The sequence below is a fragment of the Mastigoproctus giganteus genome, chromosome 9 (genome assembly GCF_048544385.1).
Source record: "Mastigoproctus giganteus isolate SK-2022 chromosome 9, ASM4854438v1, whole genome shotgun sequence".
Classification (NCBI taxonomy): Eukaryota; Metazoa; Arthropoda; class Arachnida; order Uropygi; family Thelyphonidae; genus Mastigoproctus; species Mastigoproctus giganteus.
Window position 1 is genome coordinate 13083283 of NC_143583.1, and position 25397 is coordinate 13108679.

A 25397-nucleotide genomic window follows, 5' to 3' on the forward strand; every position below is an offset into this window, starting at 1 on the left:
TCTGTACTCGTTCCAGCAGCTCTACATCCTTCCTGAAATGAGGCCTCCAGGCCTGTATACAGTACTCTAGGTGTGGCCTGACCATTGCCTTATACAAGGGAATAATCACCTCCTTATCCCTGCTAGAAAAATTCCTATATATCATTGACAATACACCATGAGCTACTCTTGCAGCTCGTCTGCACTGCTCAGAGAACTTCATATCTGCCTGCACCACCACCCCCAGGTCCCTTTCATTCTCTACCACTGTCAGTGTAGTACCACAGAGTTGATACGTTGCTCTGGGGTTGCTGTTTCCCATATGTAGTACTTTACATTTGTCAATGTTAAACTTCATTTGCCACCTCGAAGCCCATCTGCTCAACCTTTCCAAATCCTGTTGCAGCAGCATAGTGTCAGTAGTGTCCTTGACAACCCTGCCAACCTTCGTATCGTCTGCAAACTTGGACATTAAGCCTGATATACCATCATCAATATCATTTATAAATACAGAAAACAATAAAGGCCCCAATACTGAACCCTGAGGGACTCCACTAATAACATTAGTCCACGATGAGCAGTGTCCATTGATTACCACTCTCTGTCTTCTCCCCCTCAACCACCCCTTTATCCATAGCAGCAACTTGCCTCCAATGCCACACTGCTCCAATTTGTGCAGCAGTCTTCCATGTGCAACAGTATCAAAAGCCTTTCTAAGATCCAAGTATATAATATCAAAGTTATTCCCTGCATCCAGTTCTTTTGTGACTGCATCATAGTATCCAATCAAATTGGTCAGGCAAGACTTCCCCTTAACAAAACCATGCTGTGTCCTAGCTATAACTGAAGTCTTGTCTAGATGATCCTGCAGTGCTTCTTTCACCAGTGCCTCCATTAATTTTCCGGGAACAGAAGTTAAACTCACAGGTCTATAATTACTTGTGTCAGCCTTTGATCCCCCTTTGTGAATTGGGGTCACATTTGCACATCTCCAGTCAATGGGTACCTCCCCTGAGTCCAAGGAAGCTCTCATAATTATGGCTAAGGGTTTGCTTACCTCCTTTGCTGCCTCCTTTAATATAACTGGATAGATCCCATCCACCCCAGGTGCCTTTCTTGTGTTTATCTTCAACATTTTCTCCTCCACTTTGCTCTCAGTTATTACAAGATTCTCTAGCTTACTGCTAGAGTTGAATACACCTCTGGCATTCCCCTCGCTGAATAACTCCTCATGTGTGAATGTCGATGCAAAATATTCATTTAGTTTGTTAGCTACCCGAGCAGGGTCATCAACAGTTGACCCATCGATCTCAAGTGGACCAATCTGATTCATCCCCTTCCTTCTAGAGTTTACATAAGTAAAGAACTCTTTGCTGTTTTTCTTCGCATCCCTTGCCAAGGATCTCTCGTAATCTGCCTTCGCCTGCCTAACCTCCTTTGTAACTTGGTTACAGATCAACTTGTATCTATCATAGGCTTCCATGTCACCCATTAATTTATATGTATCCCATGCATTTTTCTTCTCTGCCACATGTCTCATTAGTTCATCTGACAACCATTTAGGCCTAAACCTTGAACAATATTTCTTAGTTGGTATGTAAAGCCTAGTAGCTTCCACAATAAGTTCTTTGAATGCTTCCCATTTTGAATTTGCTGTTGGCAATATCATCAGTTGATCCCACTGTATAGAATTTAAATACTGTCTCAGTCCATTGTAGTCGCCTTTACGAAAGCAATACCCCTTCCCTTTACCCCTAATGGTAGTTACCTCTTTGAGTAACTCCCACTTCAGCACACTGTGATCACTGCCACCAAGTGGTTCATTTATCTGCAGATTCTTAATGCATGAAGAATCACTACTGATAATCAAATCAAGAGTATTACTCCCTCTAGTTGCCTCCCGAACATGCTGATGTAGAAAACAATCATCCAATAAATCCACAAAAGCCTTGCTACTGTGTGAGTGACCAGCCCCCAAATTCCAGTCAATATCTGGGAAATTAAAATCCCCCATTATAAGACTCTCTGATTTACTGGCCCACTCTATTTCTCCGAACAGTTTCTTATTATACTCATCAGAGTCATTAGGCCTATAGCACACTCCTACTCTCAATTTTGATCTCCCAATGCTTATGTCACACCAAACTGACTCGACACTGCACTGTCCAGCGATGTCGACTGGCTTCACTTCCTTGGATTTTATGTGTTTTTTAACTAATAGCATAACCCCTCCTCCCTTCCTATCCTGTCTATCCTTTCTGTAGACATTGTACTCCCCAAATTCCAGTTCTGCATTTCTTATATCTGTGTGACACCACGTCTCTGAAATCCCCACAATATCTGCCTTTGATGTTTTGAGCAATACCTCAAATTCATCAAATTTATTTACTAAACTCCTAGCATTGGTGTACACACAAGTATACATGCACCTGTTCTTTTTCTTAGCTACCCTAACACAACCCATGTGTTTACTTGTACCCCAATGATTCCCAGCAGTCTCTGAAATATCCTGCATCTTATTTTCCAGGCTGCGGCTCATTCCAATAGAAGCAGTGCAAGAATCACTTTCACCTCTGCCAGTGGCTACTGTTAATCTATTAGTCCTTGTATCCCCCCAATCTAGCAGTTTTCCGACCCACCTAACATTGCCTCGATAGCATCAGCAAACATTCTTGCACCCTTTCTATTTAAGTGTATCCCATCCCTGTAGAAGCAGTCTCTCCTGTTAACAAGTACAGACCAGGCTGAAAAAAATTCTACCCCTTGAGCCCTGCACAATCTTTCCAGGGCCGAATTGATTGACAGGGCTCTCATCATATACTCCCTCCTATCGTGTCTGGGCAGAATTGCAGACACTTTCAATTTCAACCCTAATTCACGGCTTTTTTTCATCAGTGACCTGTACTTGTCAAGTAATTCCGCCGGTCTCCTACTCTTAATGTCATTAGTGCCAACGTGTACAACTATATCACCTTTTGTGCCCTTAAAAGATGATATCCGCTCTACAACGTCATCAACTTTTGCCCCTGGCAGACATACCCTGGTCCTATTCCACCTATCCTTTTTACAAAGCATGTTTCCCGTTTCCCTGACAATAGAGTCACCAACAACTACTAGTTCCTGTGGGACCAGCGCATTCTGCCTTGGGGGTTGCCGCTGTGTTCCGCGATGACCAAGTGCAAGCTCTGGCATTGGTGTGGGCAGCTGAGAGCTTGATGGGCCCCTCACTTGTAATCCTTCGAGGGCATCCACCCTATCCTTCAAGCTCTCATATAGGCCCATAACAACGCTGAGTTGTCGCCTTATCTCCTTACACTCCTTGCATCGCACACACACAAAGACATCCCCCATGGCAGTATCATGTCCCATACTTGACTGCTCCGCAAACATCAAGCAAATAGTGCATCTTACAAGGCTGTGATTCAGAGGACAACTGCCCCCCTCAGTTCTCCCCTGGTCCACAGCATTCCCATTAGCTTGAGCCCTTTGCTTTGCTGCTCTGGTTTGAGTCATGATTTAGATTTACTTTCAATAAAATTTCAATTTCTGTACAAAATTAAATCCTAAACTTGTATCCAAACACAGTTATAACGCTATATTTATGTTTCAGTAACGAGTGTTATCTACGGAATATTTACGTTTCAGTAACGAGTGTTATCTACGAAATATTTACGTTTCAGTAACGAGTGTTATCTGCGAAATCCCTTTATATAACTTTCGTATCAAGTTATGTATTAATTATTTGTTTTTACTAATTATTTATGTTACGTAACCTAAGTGGTTATATGTATAATTAATTATGTTAAATAAAATTAATTATATTACGTTTGTAATCTAAGTCGTTATATGTATTTATTTAAACGTACAATTTAACTGCTAACGAAGTTCAACTAACGCTATCTAGTACGGTATATCGTATCACAAAGGCGGGAAAATTACGAACGGTTAGCGGAGTTGAAACACGTGGAAACCTTTACCGATACTTTTATGCAATTACAAGGCCGAGTAAAGAATAAATACACCAAATTAATCAGAAAATCACAAAATAATGTTATACTACTAAATTTAAATCAAAAGTTTTAGAAAAACAATAATTTCAAATCAATAAATAAGAAAAATCCACTTAGCGGCTTTGAAAACGACCGTCTCTAGTAGCCTCGTCAGCATAAATGCATCGAGTAATCTTCATCGAGTAATGTTCTTAGGGGAGTCCCCCAGGGTTCAGTGTTGGGTCCATTGTTGTTTTCTGTATTTATTAATGAAATTGACGGTATATCAGGCTAAATGTTCAAGTTTGCAAACAATATGAAGGTCAGCAGGATTATTAATGACAGTACGCTGCTGCAATATGATCTAGAAAAGTTGAGCAGATGGGCCGAGGTGACAACTGAAGTTTAATATTGACAAATTTAAAATACTGTGTATGGGAAACAGTAACCGCAGAACTGGATACAAAGAATAATTTTGATATCATATATTTGGATCTTAGAAAGGCTTTTGATACTGTTTCACATGGAAGACTGTTGCACAAATTTAAGCAGTGTGGCATTGGATGCAAATTGCTGCAATGGATAAATGGATGGTTGAGGGGGAGAGTGGTAATCAATGGACACTACTCTTTGTGGACTAATGTTCTTAGTGGAAATTTGGTTTTAGTTTTCGGGTATTCGAGTGTCACAACAAACTTCCACGTGGTGCTGAAAAGGTTTTTTTTTGTTTTTTTTTGCTGATATATAAGGTTGCTTCTGTTTTGCATCATTTGCCACTACTCCATGAATACTGATACATTGTCCAGAAAAAACTGGTTTCCTCCAGTTTTAAATGACAAGGAGAAGAACCATAGGGTATATCTTTATTATGTATACAGCCTTTGCAAATGTCTCCATACTATAGTCCATTTTATTCTGCAATAATTCATTCAAAACTGTTCGATCATATAATCTAAAATACATATAATACAAGGTATATCACAATGACCATTTTCATTTCTATATTTCAACAGAAAGGAGGAAAACCAGTTTATATATCATTGTTTAAACAACTAAAGTAAATAAGTAACAAAACAAATTTCTTTAATATAATTTTTGAAATTTGTAACCTTGTGTCATATTACATAAAAGCATTCTTGTGTGCAAATGTTGGCATACTTCTGTCATTAGCACATTCTAATTTCAGAAAATTCATCAATCATTTATGTTTGCAGAATGCCTGAAAATGCAGAAGGTCTGATGATTATACAGATCTATTTTAAAATAATCTCACAGAAAAAACTTTTCAAGGGTTTAAATTGAAAGTTTCGGAAGTCATAAGTCTACAGCAACTTAGACTTATTTAGTCATAAGTAACAATGAGCAAATTTTCTTATAGAGAAAAATTATGTGCTGAAGCAAAGTGGAGGAGAAATTGTTAAAGTTAAACATAAGAAGGGCACTTGGGGTTGATGGGATCTATCGAGTTATATTAAAGAAGGCAGCAAAGGAAGTAAGCAAAATTGTACAGTATAATAACAAATAGGGAGTCTGCTGACGAGGCTACTAGGAGACGGTCGTGTTCAAAGCCGCTAAGTGGATTTTTCTTATTTATTGATTTGAAATTATTGTTTTTCTAAAACTTTTGATTTAAATTTAGTAGTATAACATTATTTTGTGATTTTCTGATTAATTTGGTGTATTTATTCTTAATCGGCCTTGTAATTGCATAAAAGTATCGGTAAGGGTATCCACGTGTTTGCAACTCCGCTGAACGAGAAGTTCTTTAGCCATATTTAGTCGCTTGATTGAATATTTTTTACATCAAATTATTTCTGTAAGTAGCTTATAGACCTAGTAAGAATCGTTAGTTTATTCTGAATTGAGACAGCAAGATTTGAAAGTTAATTAATACTTAAGTGTCCGTAGATTTACCGTTCGTAACTTTCCCGCCTTTGTGACACGATAGTTATATACCGTACTAGATAGCGTTAGTTGAACTTCATTAGCAGTTAAATTGTACTTTTAAATAAATACATATAACGACTTAGATTACAAACGTAATATAATTAATTATATTTAACATAATTAATAACATAACATAATTATAACTAATTAATAAATTAATAGAATGACTCAGACCAGGGCAGCAAAGCAAAAGGCTCAAGCTAAGGGAAGTGCTGTGGCTCAGAGCAGAACTGAGGGGGGCAGTTGTCCTCTGACTCACAGCCTTATAAAATGCACTGTTTGCTTGATGTTTGCAGAGCAATCGGGTACGGGACATGATACTGCCATGGGGGATGTCTGTGTGTGCACGATGCAAGGAGTGTATCGATATCAGGCAACAACTCAGCGTTCTTGTGGGCCTATATGAGAGCTTGAAGGACAGGGTGGATGCCCTCGAAGAAACTAAATTGAGGGCCCATCAAGCTCTCAGCTGCCCACATCAACGCCAGAGCTTGCACTTGGGCATCACGTGACACAGAGGCAACCCCCAAGGCAGAATGCGCTGGTCCCGAAGGAACTAGTAGTTGTTGGTGACTCTATTGTCAGGGAAACGGGGAACATGCTTTGTAAAAAGGATAGGTGGAACAGGACCAGGGTATGTCTGCCAGGGGCAAAGGTTGATGACGTTGTAGAGCGAATATCATCTTTAAGGGCACAAAAGGTGATATAGTTGTACTCGTTGGCACTAATGATATTAAGAATAGGAGACCGGCAGAATTACTTAACAAGTACAGGTCACTGTTGAACAAAAGCTGAGAATTAGGGTTGAAATTGAAAGTGTCTGCAATTCTGCCCAGACACGATAGGAGGGAGTATATGATGAGAGCCTTGTCGATCAATTCGGCCCTGGAAAGATTGTGCAAGGCTCAAGGGGTAGAATTTTTTTCAGCCTGGACTGTACTTGTTAACAGGAGAGACTGCTTCTACAGGGATGGGATACACTTAAATAGAAAGGGTGCAAGAATATTTGCTGATGCTATCGAGGCAGTGTTAGGTGGGTCGGAAAACTGCTAGCTTGGGGGGAGACAAAGACCAATAGATTGACAGTAGCCACTGGCAGAGGTGAAAGAGATTCTTGCACTGCTTCTATTAGAATGAGCAGAAGCCTGAAAAACAAGATGCATGATAATTCAGAGACTGCTGGGAGCCATTGCGGTACAAGTAAACACATGGGTTGTGTTAGGGTAGCTAAGAATAGAAACAGGTGCAGGTATACTTGCGTGTACACCAATGCTAGGAGTTTAGTAAATAAATTTGATGAATTTGAGGTATTGCTCAAAACATCAAAGGCAGATATTGTTGGGATATCAGAGACGTGGTGTCACACAGATATAAGGGATGCAGAACTGGAATTTGGGGAGTACAACGTCTACAGAAAGGATAGACAGGATAGGAAGGGGGGAGGGGCTATGCTATTAGTTAAGAAACACATAAAAACCAAGGAAGTGAAGCCAGTCGACATCGCTGGACAGTGCAGTGATGAGTCAGTTTGGTGTGACATAAGCATTGGGAGATCAAAATTGAGAGTAGGAGTGTGCTATAGGCCTAATGACTCTGATGAGTATAATAAGAAACTGTACAGGGAAATAGAGTGGGCCAGTAAATCAGAGAGTCTTATAATGGGAGATTTTAATTTCCCAGATATTGACTGGAATTTGGGGGCTGGTCACTCACACACTAGCAGGGCTTTTGTGGATTTATTGGATGATTGTTTTCTACATCAGCATGTTCGGGAGGCAACTAGAAGGAGTAATACTCTTGATTTGATTATCAGCAGTGATTCTTCATGCATTAAGAATCTGCAGATAAATGAACCACTAGGTGGCAGTGATCACAGTGTGCTGAAGTGGGATTTACTCAAAGAGGTAACTACCATTAGGGGTAAAGGGAAGGGTTATTGCTTCCGTAAAGGCGACTACGATGGACTGAGACAGTATTTAAATTCTATACAGTGGGACCAACTGATGATGTTACCAACAGCAAATTCAAAATGGGAAGCATTCAAAGAACTTATCTTGGAAGCTACTAGGCTTTACATACCAACCAAGAAATATTGTTCAAGGTTTAGGCCAAAATGGATGTCAGATGAACTAATGAGGCATATGGCAGAGAAGAAAAATGCATGGGATACTTACAAATTAACACATGACACAGAAGCCTATGATAGATACAAGTTGATATGCAACCAAGTTACAAAGGAGGTTAGGCAGGCGAAGGCAGATTACGAGAGATATTTGACAAGGGATGCAAAGAAAAACAGCAAAGAGTTCTTTACTTATGTAAACTCTAGAAGGAAGGGGATGAATCAGATTGGTCCACTTGATATTGATGGGTCAACTGTTGATGATCCTGCTCAGGTAGCTAACAAACTAAATGAATATTTTGCATCGACATTCACACATGAGGAGTTATTCAGCGAGGGGAATGCCAGAGGTGTATTCAACTCTAGCAGTAAGCTACAGAATCTTGAAATAACTGGGAGTAAAGTGGAGGAGAAACTGTTGAAGATAAACACAAGAAAGGCACCCGGGGTGGATGGGATCTATCCAGTTATATTAAAGGAGGCAGCAAAGGAAGTAAGCAAACCCTTAGCCATAATTATGAGCGCTTCCTTGGACTCAGGGGAGGTACCCATAGACTGGAGATGTGCAAATGTGACCCCAATTCACAAAGGAGGATCAAAGGCTGACAAAAGTAATTATAGACCTGTGAGCTTAACTTCTGTTCCAGGAAAATTAATGGAGGCACTGGTTAAAGAAGCACTGCAGGATCATTTAGACAAGACTTCAGTTATAGCTCGGACACAGCATGGTTTTGTTAAGGGGAAGTCTTGCCTGACCAATTTGATTGGGTACTATGATGCAGTCACAAAAGAACTGTTAATGTTTCGTTAATGGCATGAAAGGCTAATTCTGACGCTGCTGAACGAGAAGCACGAACTGAGGCTTCGTGTTGATTTACACGAATATTAAGAGAAAACCGCGTCGAACCTTGGTAAGACGAGTCTCAATCACCGCAAGAAATGTTGTATACCAGATCATTAATTTGAGTTGCGAATGCGGAAAGAACCGAGCGATTGTTCAGTATAGTGTGTAACTTCCGTATAGGCCTAGCTATAATTTTAAATTCGGTATCTTTAAAGAATCTGTTAAGCTGTTTGTGTCACTGTTCAACATATGGGACAGAAATAAAGTATTTTTTGATATTACTATTGTTGATTGGTGTAGTATTTTGTATCCTATCCTTAGCTTGTAATTTAATTTGATTTATTGTGTTAATGGGATAACCCGTGTTTACGAATCTGCTAGTTAATATTTGTATTTCTGAGTCCAAAGCAGAATCCGTCGTTGAATATTTATAGGCATTTAGAAATTGATTAAAGATAATCGATCTTTTGTAGGTGAACGGGTGATAGCTATTATAATGTAGAAGCATACCGGTGTTTGTGGGTTTTCGATAGATGCTAAATTGTATTTTATTCGAGTCCCGGGTAAGCGTGAAATTTAGAAAGTTTAATGACTTTGTATCCGTATCCTCCCTTCCTTTCCAATGTAAATTTGAGTCTAGAATGAATATTATTAAACGAATGAAAATGCCTTGGATAGTACTACTATCGGTAATAACTAGAACATCGTCTAAATACCTCCCATAGTATGTGATACGGGGACGAAAAGGTGTCAAATGTATCTGCTCAATCGTTGAGAGATAGATCTCTGACATTAAGCCACTCAGGCTCAAACCCATTGGTAATCCAAAAATTTGTTTGTACACCTTGTCTCGACAGGTGATGTAGTTAGCCTCAACTAACAGTTTAATTCGATACACACAATTATGGGAGATTTTTTGAATGGCTTGGTACAAAATTACATTAAATCTACACTAAGGTACTACTCGGCCCAATGTTACCATATTTCTTTCCTAAAATATTGCCTTCAAAACAACATCGTTCCAAAGTTTGCCAGGGTGAATTTAAATCAAAAAATTTCAGGCATAAAACAACTAACACTGGCGACATCACGTAATATTGTTAAGCTTGCCTTAAAATCTCGATATTCGAATAAACAAAAATACCTTTCCCAGGTTAGGAATTCGCGATAAATTAAAAAATTATCTACATCCGAACGATTGGTCTGTATTGAAGACCTCCATAGATCTGCGACGGGAAGCACAAGCATCAGAAAGAAAAAACAGACATGTTAATAAGTTGCAAACATTATCGAATAGTTCAAGACACGTTCATGCGAATTCTAACACATTGTCGCGGGCTTGCGACCAAGTTCACACGAGTTGGGTGACATCCCCCCCACAGACACATAACGTACTACCACAGAATATGTCGGCTAGTTCACGAACACCCCCTCACCCAGTATCCAATGAACCGACATATCAACAGGTTACAAATCTTTCCTCGTGTACACTATAGCAGGACCAGATTTCACTTTTATCCAAAGGATTAAATTATAATTTACCACCTCGAAAGCTGCCAAAAAAACAATGCGTAATTGATATTGAATTTAGACTTCGTAGTGTTCCACAAAAAGATGTATTTATTCGACAAGTTAACCAAGTAGTGAATAACATAAAACAAACGCAACTTCTTAAATTGAATACACATGACAGTTCAGCTTTACGAGAACTTCGAGAAAATAAGGACATTATTATACAGAGGGCAGATAAAGGAGATACAGTGGTAATACTAGATAAACATGATTATATTAATAAGTTAGATTCAGTTGTGTCTGATACCTCCACTTATCGTGAAGTAGACCCGGCACTGTTTACCAATTTGGTAAATCAATACAATAAAACGTTAACCACATATCGTAAAAACGACTACATTACTATGGTTCAGTTGAAGGAATTGAAGTCCAGAACATACAATATTCCTGCACTTTTCGGTCAGGTAAAATTACACAAGACGGGATTTCCTATTCGACCTATTGTTTCCTACAGGAACTCGGCATTTTCAGCCTTAGCCACACATGTATATAACATTATAAAACCTTTTAGACAGGTTATACAATTTGGGATTAAGAATTACGATACATTATTTAATAATCTTAAAGACTGTAGACTCGGCGACAATGACAATTTATTCTCACTAGATGTTACCTCATTATATACGAATGTAAACGTTGAATACACATTAGATATTATTTGGGATATGTTAAATAAAAACTCGACACAGATTAATTATAGGAAGCTGCCTATTAAAGAAATTTTTCACTTAATTAAACTGTTAGTTGAGGCTAACTACATCACCTTTCAAGACAAGGTGTACAAACAAATATTTGGATTACCAATGGGTTTGAGCCTGAGTGGCTTAATGTCAGAGATCTTTTTTTTTTTTTTTTTTTTGGTAGTTGTTGGCGCAACGGCTTCTGTGGCCATAGTGCACCTCCCAAAGTTTTTGCAGTACTTTTGATCCAAGCCCGAGGCGGGATTCGAACCCGCAACCTTGGGGTTGCCAGGCAGGCACTTTACCCACCTGGCTAGCCCGGTCGGCATCAGAGATCTATCTCTCAACGATTGAGCAGATACATTTGACACCTTTTCGTCCCCGTATCACATACTATGGGAGGTATTTAGATGATGTTCTAGTTATTACCGATAGTAGTACTATCCAAGACATTTTACATTTGTTTAATAATATTCATTCTAGACTCAAATTTACATTGGAAAGGGAAGATACGGATACAAAGTCATTAAACTTTCTAAATTTCACGCTTGCCCGGGACTCGAACAAAATACAATTTAGCATCTATCGAAAACCCACAAACACCGGTATGCTTCTACATTATAATAGCTATCACCCGTTCACCTACAAAAGATCGATTATCTTTAATCAATTTCTAAATGCCTATAAATATTCAACGACGGATTCTGCTTTGGACTCAGAAATACAAATATTAACTAGCAGATTTTTAAACAGGGGTTATCCCATTAACACAATAAATCGAATTAGGGTACAAGCTAAGGATAGGATACAAAATACTACACCAATCAACAATAGTAATATCAAAAAATACTTTATTTCTGTCCCATATGTTAAACAGTGGCACAAACAGCTTAACAGAGTCTTTAAAGATACCGAATTTAAAATTATAGCTAGGCCTATACGGAAGTTACACACTATACTGAACAATCGCTCGGTTCTTTCCGCGTTCACAATTCAAATTAATGATCTGGTATACAACATTTCTTGCGGTGTTTGCGATTCGTCTTACCAAAGTTCGACGCGGTTTTCTCTTAATATTCGTGTAAATCAACACGAAGCCTCAGTTCGCTGCTGGAATGAGTACAGAGAAAGGCAACAAGATTAGTGAATGGAACAAAGGGGTGCTCTTACGAAGAAAGGCTTAGGTTTTGCAAATTACAGTGTCTGGAGACTAGGCACCAGCGAGGTGATCTGATAGAGGTGTATAAAGCCTTGAATGGTTTGAGCATGCACAATGCTGATGGGATTCTTCCTCTAGCTCAGAATAATCACCTGAGAGGGCATAAATTCAAATTGAGGAAAGACAGATGTAGGATAGACGTGCGGAAATTTGCCTTTAGCCAGCGGGTGGTTGGTTGGTGGAACAGACTTCCATCCCTTGTAGTGGAAGTTGATAGCCTAAATAAGTTTAAGGCTCAGCTGGACAGGTATTTTGAACGAACAGAGGGGTGAAGTGGAAGTGGGTTTTTTTTTTTTTGGCTGATGCTGCATAAGCTTGCTTTCTTGCATCAAATGCCTCTACTAATGCTAATGCTAATGCTAACCCTTAGCCATAATTATGAGGGCATCCTTGGACTCATGGGAAATCCTCAAGAACTGGAGATGTGCAAATGTATCTGCAATTCACAAAGTGGGGGGGATCTAAGGGTGACACAAGTAATTACAGACCAGTTAGTTTAACTTCTGTTCGGGGAAAAATAATGGAGGCACCGGTTAAAGAATCACTGCAGGATCATCTAGACAAGACTGCAGCAATAATTCAGACACTGCATGTTAAGGGAAAGCCTTGCCTGACAAATTTTGTGAAAGTGACAACATTTTGTACTTGAAATAATTTTGAATTCTATGATAAATTTTATCAAACAGAAGGTGAACTCACTGTTTGTAAGGATGCTGAGGGTCTAATGGCAGCAATGAACATGAGGCACGTTCCCGAAGAATGGTAACTATTTATTGACGCTTCTAAGATTAGCCTTAAAACTGTTATTAAAAAATGGAAATATGCTGCCTTAAATACCTCTTGTATATACCGTCCACAAAAAAAGAAACATGCACAAACATGGAGAACATCCTCTTAGGAGTATACAATTAGAAGTATGAGTGACAGATGTGTGGGTATTTAAAGGTAATTACCATTTTATTAGGACTACACAAGGGTTTCATTAAGTATTGTTGCTTTCACTGCGAGTGGGATAGCTGTGCCCTACGAGAAGAGGAATTGGCCTCAATGAAAATTATTAAAACCTGGAATGAAGAACGTAGCATTTCAACCTCTGGTAGACCCAAATAAAGGTTTGCTCCCACCACTCCACATCAAACTGGGGCTCATAAAAAATTTCATGATAGCTTTGGAGAAATTCCGAAGACTTAGTACAGAGAAGATTAACACAGGTATTTTCACTGGTCACAAATAAGGTGACCTTTCAAAGATGAACAGTTCAAATTTGACCTTAGTGATAGTGAGAAATCAGCAAGGAACAGCTTTTGAAATGTTTCGACTGGTTTTCTAGGAAATGTTAAAACTGGCAACTACATGAAGCTTCTGGAAGATCTCATTACTTCTCATGAAAAATGTATGGGTGCTGTCAGCAATGAAACAAATGGAGTGCTGCCATGTTATACAATTATTGTTTGATAGTGAATAAGGATGCTGCCAAAGCTAAATACAAGTGAAAGGCGAAAAGGTCCCATGTTTGATTCATGTATGTTCGTAGATATATCTGACTGCTATATAAATAAAAAATACCTTGTATAAATATAAAAAATATTTTTTTCTTATATTTAAAAAATATATATTTTGTAGACGGGGTACACTTAAACAAAGGTGGTGCAAATTTTTTTGCCAGTATTATTGAGGATATCTAAAAGGTTCAGGGAAACTGCTAGTTAGGGGGGGGGGGATGTGGGTAATACTGACACACGTTTATCTGATAATATTGGTCAAAGTAAATCTTGCACATAACTCAAGAATTCTTATCTGTTTCTCCAACTGGACATATTATCTAAATGTTCTGGGGGCAGAAACGTTTAAGAGAGCGGATAGCTAATGCCAGGGAAGAGAGCCTAAAAAACTTCAAGGTTTGTGTTAGGGTTGTTAAATAAACAAGAACAGTAAGTCTTAATTGTTTATAACAGGAATGGCCAACTTAATTTGTGTTGCAATCTACTTTTTTCCTTCAAAATGTGCCGTGATCTACCATCTCAAAAATTTCATTGCACAAGGTGCTCAAATCGAGGGATGACTGCATATATAAAATTCGTCGTGATCGACCGAAATTAAATCCACGATCGACTCATTGGCCACCCCTGGTTTATATAGTAATGTTAGAAGTGCCATCAATAAAATGAGCGAATTCGAACTGCTGGTTAAAACAAGTAATGCGGACATAATAGGGCTTACGGAAACGTGGTGCCACCCGGAAATAGGTGATGATGAGTTTCAGTACAGCTTGTATAATGAATTTAGGAATGACAGGGTAGATAGAAGGGGTGGTGGGATAATGCGTCTTATCAGAAGTAGCCTGTGTGCGATGATAGCTTTCCCAGATTTAGACGTTTCACGTGCCAGTATAGAATCTGTTTGGTGTGAGATAGTTGGAAACAGAGGTATAATGCGAGTAAGAGTAATCTACAGACCAGGTGATTGTGAAGATTATGACGAAAGCCTCTACAACCAAATGGAATGGGCAAGTAAGAGTCAATGTCTTATTATGGGTGATTTCAATTTGTCTCTAATTGATTGGAGAAAATAGGAAGGAAACTCGACATGGGGAACAAAATTTTTAAATCAACTAGATGACTGTTATTTGTATCATCATGTCACTATGATGATATGAAAGTACTAGAGAAAAGAATATACTAGACCTCATCATCACCCATGAATCAGATGACACAACAGGGCCTGACAGTAGAGGAACCAGTAGCAGGAAGTGATCACAGAGTTCTACGGTGGATGATGTAGTAGTAGTGGCATGTGATGCAAAAGAGCAAGTGTATGAGCTTATGCAGCATGAGCCAAAAAAAAAAAAAAAATCACACCATTCCCTCCAAATGCCTGTTCAGCACCTCCTTAAATTTATTCAACCTATCAACTTCCACGACAGATGGAAGTTTATTCCAGCAATTAACCACCGCTGGCTAAAGGCAAATTTCCGCACATCTATTCTACATCTGTCTTTTCTTAATTTGAATTTGGTTCATAATCTGAACAAGTGGAAGGATCCCATCAGAATTCAGCGTGCTCAACCCATTCAAGGCCTTATACACCACAATCAGATTACCACGCAGGTGCCTATTCTCCAGCCACTGCAATTTGCAGAACTTAAGCCTCTCTTGGTAAGAGTTTCCCTTCATTCCCCCTCACCAATCTAGTTGCCCTTCTCTGTACATGCTCAAGCAAATCTCCATCCTTCCTAAAATGAGGCCTCCAGATCTGTAAGCAGTACTCACGGCTTGGCCTGACCATTGCCTTATACAGAGGGACAATCACCTCCTTTTCCCTGCTAGCAAAATTCCTATATATCATTGACAAAACCCGATGACCTGCTCTGGCAGCCTGTCTGCATTGCTCAGAAAACTTCATATCTGACTGCACAATTATTCCCAGGTCTTTTCATTTTCTACCACCTTAAGTGTAGTACTACACAGTTGGTACATTTCTCTGGGGTTACTTTTACCCATATGTAGTACTTTGCATTTGTCAAGGTTAAACTTCAGTTGCCACTTCTTAGCCAATCTGCCCAAATTATCTAGATCCTGTTGAAGTAGTACACTGCCATTACTGTCATTAACAACCCTGCCAACCTTTGTATCATCTGCAAACTTCGACACTAAGCCTGATATACCTTCATCAATATCATTGATAAATATACAAAACAACAGAGGACCCAAAACTGAACCCTGTGGGACTCCACTAATAACAGTCCACAAAGAGCAGAACCCATTAATTACCACCCTCTTGTTTCTCCCACTCAACCATCCTTTTATCCATTGTAGCAAATTACCCTTAATACTATTCTTCTCCAATTTGTACAATAGTCTTCCATGCGCAACAGTGTCAAAAGCTTTAATGAAATCCAAATATATGATGTCAAAATTATTTTTTGCATCCAGTTCCTTTGTAACCACATCATAATATCCTATCAAATTTGTCAGACAAGACTTTCCCTTAACAAACCAATGCTGTGTCTGAATTATTACTGCAGTCTTGTCTAGATGATCCTGCAATGCATCTTTAACCAGTGACTCCATTATTTTACCCAGAAAAGAAGTTAAACTAACTGGTCTGTAATTACTTGTGTCACACTTCGATGCCCCTTTGTGATTGGGGATACATTTGCACATCTCCAGTCCGTGGGGACCTCCCCTGAGTCAAGGATGCTCTCATACTTATGGCTAAGGATTTGCTTAGTTGCTTTGCCACCTCCTTTAATATAACTGGATAGATCCCATCCACCCCAGGTGCCTTTCTTATTTTTTAACTTCAACAATTTCTCCTCCACTTTGCTCTCAGTTATTACAAAATCATTAAGCACCCTGCTACAATTTGACAACCTTCTGATTTTCAGATTTTTGAGTAGTTGAAGCTGATTGAGCAGGGCAAGGTTTCTCAAAATGGAACGCACTATCATCGGCAAAACTATGGATAGGATTTCCAGTCAATGGAAGAAGGTCATTAACATACAAGAGGAAAAGAGTGGGAGAAAGAACTGAACCTTGAGGGACACCAGCTTTAGTGGAGAAGTTAGAAGACAGAGACATCTACCATCACCCTCAGTGAGTCATCAGAGAGAAAACAGGATAACCAATTACAAAAAAACAGTTGGTAACCCATAAGATGGAAGCTTGTTTAGAAGACCTTTATGCCAAACACGATCGAAAGACTTTGAGATGTCAAGAGCAACTACTTGTGTTTCACCGAACCTTTCCATTGAATTAGTCCGTAAATGGGGAAAACTTAAGCCAGAATATCACCAGTGGATCGACACTGACAGAATCCATACTGGCAATCGTTGATCAGACAGCAGGTTTCTAGGTAGTTTAAGAGTCGGCGGTTAATTGATTTCTCCATTACTTTAGAAAGAGTAAAAGTAATTGCAATGGGACAACAATTGGATGGGAGGGATTTGTCACCCTTTTTAGGAACTGGCTGGATATGAGTAAATTTCCAAGCAGAAGGAAAAACACCTTTGGAATAAGAAAGTGAAAAAAGTTGGCAAAGAATAGGAGTAAGTTCAAGAGCACAGGTTTTGAGAACCAATGGAGTAATACCATCGGGACCTGGAGCTTTCTTAGCATCAAGATTCATCAAAATCCTTCTGACATCTTTATGATGGAATACCACAGGAGGCATTGAATGGAGCGTGTGTTGGGAATGGTGGGAAGTGTTTTACCAAGATCATTAACACGCGAGTTGAAAGAAAAATATGATGCTAGAAGGTCAGCTTTATCCTTGGCTGAAGTGACAACAGAACCATCTGGTTTGAACAGAGGTGGGAGCAGAGATGGGCAAAAGTTGCGGCCAATAGCTTTGGCGATAGACCGGAATGCCCAGCTACCATTAGGGCAAGAAGCAAGTTTTCTACTCTTCGCCTGTTCAAACTCTAGTTTGGACTGATTAATAACTGCTTTACAATTGTTGCGAGCTTTGCTGTAGGCAGAAAATGAAACTGAAGTATTAGAAACAGGCCAATTACGATATGCAACGTTCTTCTCTTGAACAGCCTTAGCACATTTATTTGAAAACCAAGGTTTAGATAAAGGACAAAATTTTAAAGTGGAGTGTGGGATAAAGGATTCCATTCTTGCAAGAATAATGTCACTGACACGATCTGAGCAAATGTTGACATCAGAAGTTTTGACCAAAGAAAACAAGAAAAGAAATCTCGCAGGTCATCCCATTTTGCATTCTTGTAATGTCAAACAATACGAGGTTGGGAACAGCCATGAAATAAAGGCTCCATTGAAGAAGATACAATCACCAAGTTGTGATCTGATGTGCCTAAAGGACCTCTCACTTCGACCGTGTACTTAGATGGGTTGTTTGTGTGAAAAAGATCAAGCGTGTTGGCTGTATGATTAGATTCCAAATTGCCAAGTCTCTGACAAGGAATATCAGAATGGACATATGCACAAGTACCACCTTTTAAGCGAAAGGAATCATACAGCGAATAATTTAGGCATGTGAGATGACCAGTAGTTGAATCAACCGATAACTGAGATTCTGTCAGAAAAAGTACATGGGGTTTGGCAGACTGCAAGTGAAAACAGACATTGTTGAGATTAAAATTGAGACCAAGTATATTTGTGAAATGAATTAGAAAGTGTTTGGGAGATTTAGATCTTTTTGCAAATAAGCTTGCTCTATTAGTTTGACAATTCATGGCGTATTCAATAGTAAGCAAAAGTGGGTGGGACATGCTGCATGAAGTAATGAAATTTTTGGATAAGGCGTACACATGGTAAGAATATACACAGATCCTTGACATAATGTGGCCTCGACAATGCCTCCCCCCACAGACAAACTACTCGGACTCTCTCCAACCTCTATCTGACAGAGTAGAGGTAGCAAGATTATACACTGCTGATCCTGAAGCCTCCTAGAGAGTTATCAATAGGTTCGGTCCGGTGTACTAACTAGCGGCCGGCCTGCGAACACCGTTTTAGAGCTGTACCCTCGAAATGTAAGGAATATTGGATCTCGCCACGATGTTCATCATAACCTCAAAAGTCATCAATCATAATGCATGATGGAAGAGATGGGGAAGGGTTGACCGGAACTTAGCTCTAGAGACTAAACATAGGTTCCACCACTTAAAGCCTCCAATAAGTAAAGTGGTGGTATTGTACCGGTTGATGAGAGTGATCTACCACCTAGTACTGCCTGGTACCATGCAGGGGCGGCATTCCTCCGTGTGGTGTGGGTGCCACATCTCAACCCCTCCTTAAGTTGGTTCACACCTGGGTGGTCACCCACCATGTATTTGTGCATGGAGGTTAAACCCAGGATTACTAACAGTCCCACCATCGTGAAGGTGCAAGCAGAGGATTTGGCTGTCAGAGACCGTCCGGACTTCGCTGAAATTGGGTCCCTTTGACTTGAGTGTCACCAGAATATCAGTTCCATCAGCGCTTTAGACTGCCAGGTAGCAAGTACTGCTTGTCTGGCATATCTGAGAACATCTGTGACAATCTCAAGGACCAAGGAAAAGTGATGTCTAAATTTACAGGTGATGTTAAAATTGTAGAGTAGTTAATGATCACTGTCAAGCTGAGCTTCTTCAGAGAGACCTCAGAGACCTAGACAGACTTCAGGAATGGTCAGAAAAATGGCCTCTATGCTTTAATCCAACAAAGTGTAAGGTATTACACCTGGGAAACAGTAATCCCAAAATAACTTATTCACTTGGTGGAGTTCAACTAAACCCAGTACTGGAGGAAAGGGACTTGGATGTTACGATACGGTCAGACATGAAATTCTCTGAGCATTGTAAACAGGTTGCAAGGAAGGTCCATGGTGTCCTATCGATGATCTATCGAACTTTTGCAAGTAGAGATAGGGGCATGATAATCCCATTATATAAGGCTTTTGTTAGACCACACTTGGAATACTGTGTTCAAGTATGGAGACCACACCTTAAGAAAGATATCGAGCTTCTTGAAAAGGTGCAAAGATAGGTAACTCGCCTGGTGAGTTCGGCAAAAGGGTGTCCTTACGAAGAAAGACTTCGAATATGTGGGTTGCAGAGTTTAGAAACTAGACACCTTAGAGGAGATTTGATTGAGGTGTTTAAGGCTCTGAGAGGCATCTGTAAAATGAATGAGGATGAAATTTTCAAGATTATAAATGATGCTAGAACTACGGGACATAAATTCAAGTTACGGGGGGGGGGGAGATGTTTAGATTGGACTGCAGGAAGTTTTATTTTAGCCAGAATGGTATAAATTACTGGAATAAGTTGCCTACATGGGTGGTAGAGGCTGACAGTTTGGGGAAATTCAAAGGCCATCTGGATAGTACCTTCGGGTGAGGGAAACGCATAGGATAAGTTTAATTTCCTTTTCTTTTATTAATTATTATTATTTTTTTTTTTATCATTGTTTTATTCGGTTTTTTTTTTTTTTGGCTGGTGCAGCATAAGCCATAGGCTTTCTTGCACCATGCGGCCATTACTAATACTAATACTAAGGGTTTTCCTTTTATATCATAATGATCTGCAATGTGTTTAATTGTCAATATTATTCATTATGCTGAAAGCTCGTTCAGCTTCAGCACTGCTAATTGCAATGGTTTCAAAGATATTTCTGGTTTTCTTAATTGAAAAGGGAATTTCACTCGATTTTAAAGATAAACTGTCTTTGACAAAATCTCTAAAATCATTAATTTTTATTGCATGTTTTATCAGAAAATTTAAATTTCTTATTCGGTTTTCATTGTCTTGCCACAGAGACAAAAGTTCTTTCATATTACACGATTTCAGGTAGCATATGTTTAAAATTTCTTTCAATTCCTCATCGTCAATGGTATCATTATTTTCATTATTTAATTTAAAATCACTCTCTTGCATTAATAACTTATCCTTTAAAGGTAAAACAACGCATTTAACAACTTGTCACAAGGTAATTTTTTAAATGTGTTCTTACTTTCGAATTTGATTCCTTCAAATTCTTTCTACTTGAACATGCTCTCAATTTTAGCGTCATAATTTCCTTCAGAATTTTTCAAATTAGCAATTGCATTGATTGTTCGAATAATTAATTTATCTGTTTTTACCATAATGATTCTGTAAAGCTTCTGAAAGGTAAGAGAGCTCCTGCAGGATGTCAATCATTAGTGTTAAATGGTTAAGTAATTCGAGATTTAAAAGTCAATTTAATAATCCGGAATATTTAACTTCCGGATTATTAAAAAGATTTCTACAAAGCAGGATAATTCCTCCAACCCGCTATTGCCGTCTGCAAGCTACAAGCTGCCCATCGTGGCTCAAACACACGACCGATCTTTATAGTTTCCACATCAAGTTCTTTAGCAATCATATCTTATTTCACGTTGGTTTGGTGATATAATGCCATTATATTTTAGAACATTTTCTACACGATGAAAGGCTCAAAGAAGTTTCAAAATCTGCCAACATTTCATCTTTGTAAAGTTCATATAATATCTTAGTTGTTCAATCCTCCCCTCTACGTTGCTACTGTCACTAGTTCTTTGAATACTGTGCAAAATGTCGGAATCACTCAGATATTCAGCTAGTGTGACCATGTAAACATAGACAGTAGAAATTTACTGGAAGGCATGGATCACTCACTTCTCCGAAAAACATATGACAGTTTGTCCGAGAAAAGGAGAACCACAACACAGGTTGACCAGAGGCTATTATCCATGTCTTTCTCTTGCTCAGAATAATCACCTGAGAGGGCATAAATTCAAATTGAGGAAAGATGGTTGTAGGATAGTTGTGCAGAAGTTTTTCCCTTTAGCCAGTGGGTGGTTGATTGCTGGAACAAACTTCCATCTGTCATTATAGAAGTTGATAGCTTAAATAGATTCAAGGCAGAACTTGACAAACATTTGGAGCGAGGGAATGGGTGAAATAAAGGGGTTTTTTTTTTTTTTTTTTTTGGCTGATGCTATATAAGCTTGCTTTCTTGCATCATGTGCCCTTGCTAATGCTAATAATGTGGCAGGAATCTTCTTAATCCTCTGACTGGCTATGGAAAGCATATTGCCTAGTGCGACTTCTCGGTATGTGACTGCATAGGTTTTACGGACACCACTAACTTTGTGAAACGGTAATTCCTTTCACCCTTAATTTGCCCTTTCTAAATTGCCTAAAGGCCAGAGGTGAGAACAATGCGTACAAAGTTGCCTCTCATAATCCGTCATTATATGGAAATTTTCTTCATGCAAATGGTCCTCTATGTCAGTGGGGATTGCAAATTTTAAGAGTGATACCACCTTTCTAGTAGCAATATTTGCTGATACTATCGAGGAAGAGTTAGGCAGGTTGGAACACTGCTAGCTGGGGGGGGGATTCACAGACTAATAGATTAACGGTAGCCAGAGACAGAGGCAAAAGTGATTCTTGCACTGCTTCTAGCAGCAGCCTACAAAGCGAGGTACTGGGGATTTCAAGGTATGCTGGGAGTCATCATGGAACAAGTAAATACATGGGTTGTGTTAGGGTAACAATGAGTAAGAATAGGTGCATGTACATTTGCATGTACACCAATGCTAGGAGTATAGTTAATAAATCAAGTCAAGTGTTGATGATCCTGCTCAGGTAGCTAACAAACTAAATGAATATTTTGCATCGACATTCACACATGAGGAGTTATTCAGCGAGGGGAATGCCAGAGGTGTATTCAACTCTAGCAGTAAGCTACAGAATCTTGAAATAACTGGGAGTAAAGTGGAGGAGAAACTGTTGAAGATAAACACAAGTAAGGCAACCGGGGTGGATGGGATCTATCCAGTTATATTAAAGGAGGCAGCAAAGGAAGTAAGCAAACACTTAGCCATAATTATGAGAGCTTCCTTGGACTCAGGGGAGGTACCCATAGACTGGAAATGTGCAAATGTGACCCCAATTCACAAAGGAGGATCAAAGGCTGACACAAGTAATTATAGACCTGTGAGTTTAACTTCTGTTCCAGGAAAATTAATGGAGGCACTGATTAAAGAAGCACTGCAGGATCATCTGGACAAGAGTTCAGTTATAGCTCAGACACAGCATGGTTTTGTTAAGGGGAAGTCTTGCCTGACCAACTTGATTGGATACTATGATGCAGTCACAAAAGAACTGGATGCAGGGAATAACTTTGATATTATATACTTGGATCTTAGAAAGGCTTTTGATACTGTTGCACATGGAAGACTGCTACACAAATTGGAGCAGTGTGACATTGGAGGCAAATTGCTGCTATGGATAAAGGGGTGGTTGAGGGGGAGAAGACAGAGAGTGGTAATCAATGGACACTGCTCATCGTGGACTGATGTTATTAGTGGAGTCCCTCAGGGCTCAGTGTTGGGTCCATTATTGTTTTCTGTATTTATAAATGATATTGATGATGGTATATCGGGATTAATGTCCAAGTTTGCAGACGATACAAAGGTTGGCAGGGTTGTCAAGGACACTACTGACACTATGCTGCTGCAACAGGATCTGGAAAGGTTGAGCAGATGGGCTGAGAGGTGGCAAATGAAGTTTAACATTGACAAATGTAAAGTACTACACATGGGAAACAGCAATCCCAGAGCAACGTATCAACTCTGTGGTACAACACTGACAGTGGTAGAGAATGAAAGGGACTTGGGGGTGGTTGTGCAGGCAGATATGAAGTTCTCTGAGCAGTGCAGACGGGCTGCAAGACTAGCTCATGGAGTATTGTCAATGATATACAGGAATTTTTCCAGCAGGGATAAGGAGGTGATTATTCCATTGTATAAGGCGATGGTCAGGCCACACCTAGAGTACTATATACAGGTCTGGAGGCCTCATTTCAAGAAGGATGTAGAGCTGCTGGAACGAGTACAGAGAAGGGTAACAAGATTAGTGAATGGAACAAAGGGGTGCTCTTACGAAGAAAGGCTTAAGTTTTGCAAATTACAGTGTCTGGAGACTAGGCACCAGCGAGGTGATCTGATAGAGGTGTATAAAGCCTTGAATGGTTTAAGCATGCTCAATGCTGATGGGATTCTTCCTCTAGCTCAGAATAATCACCTGAGAGGGCATAAATTCAAATTGAGGAAAGACAGATGTAGGATAGACGTGCGGAAATTTGCCTTTAGCCAGCGGGTGGTTGGTTGGTGGAACAGACTTCCATCCCTTGTGGTGGAGGTTGATAGCCTAAATAAGTTTAAGGCTCAGCTGGACAGGTATTTTGAACGAATAGAGGGGTGAAGTGGAAGTGTTTTTTTTTTTTTTTTTTGGCTGATGCTGCATAAGCTTGCTTTCTTGCATCAAATGCCTCTACTAATGCTAATGCTAATAGATATAAGCTGGTCTGTAACCAAGTTATCCCCTTGTATAAGGCCTTGTATAAGGTAGTGATTATCCCATTGTATAAGGCAATGGTCAGCCCACACCTTGAGTACTGTATACACGTTTGGATGCCTCATTTTAATTAGGATGTAGAGCTGTTGGAACAAGTACAGAGAAAGGAAACAAGATTAGTGAATGGAACAAAGGGTTGCTCTTATGAAGAAAGGATTAAGTTTTGTAAATTACAGTGTCTAGAGACTAGGCACCTGAGAGGTGATCTGATTGGGGTGTATAAAGCCTTGAATGGTTTGAGCATGTTCAATGTTGATGGGATTCTTCCTCTTGCTCAGAATAATCGCCTGATAGGGCATAAATTCAAATTGAGGAAAGACAGATGTAGGATAGATGTGCGGAAGTTTGCCTTTAGCCAGCGGGTGGTTGATTGCTGGAACAAACTTCCATCTGTCATTGTAGAAGTTGATAGCTTAAATAGATTCAAGGCAGAACTTGACAAACATTTGGAGTGAAGTAAATTGTAGTAATAAAAGTGAAGTAATAAAAAGTGAAGTACATTTGGAGTAAATCTTTTTTTTTTTTTTTTTTCGCGTTCTGACTTGGGCTGGGGCTCCCCAGACCAGGAAAGCTCCTCTCTCACACTAATTTTTTTTTTTTTTTTTTTTATTATTATTATTATTTATTTATTTATTTGTTTGCGTTGTTGTTCTAGCTATCCATCCTGGACTGGGACTTTCCTGGGCCGGAACAGTCCTTCTCCTCTTTACTCCTTCCCTCTCTTCATCTTATACAAGTTTTTCTTTCTTCTTTTAACATCATTCTGCTTGCTGACATCCTGGCTCTATTCCTTTCCTTGACCAGGTTGTGGGATTTAAATCTTTTTTTTTTTTTTTTTTTTCGCGTTCTGACCTGGGCTGGGGCTCCCCAGACCAGGAAAGCTCCTCTCTCACACTAATTTTTTTTTTTTTTTTTTATTATTATTATTATTTATTTATTTATTTATTTATTTGTTTGCGTTGTTGTTCTAGCTATCCATCCTGGACTGGGACTTTCCTGGGCCGGAACAGTCCTTCTCCTCTTTACTCCTTCCCTCTCTTCATCTTATACAAGTTTTTCTTTCTTCCCTGGGAACTCCTCCCCAGGGAGGAGGGCGTGCAGATAGTAGGAGAGGCCTTGCCCTTCTTCTGCTAGGGACGAGTACCTGGAGGAATCGTCCAGGTGCTCACT

The 25397-nt window shown here is 39.4% G+C and overlaps 1 protein-coding gene across 1 annotated transcript in view; it reads right to left on the reverse strand.

The window, feature by feature from the left end:
- LOC150080055 (uncharacterized) overlaps positions 1-25397 on the reverse strand; it is a 390832-nt gene that overhangs the window by 137841 nt on the left and 227594 nt on the right. The window lies entirely within an intron of this gene.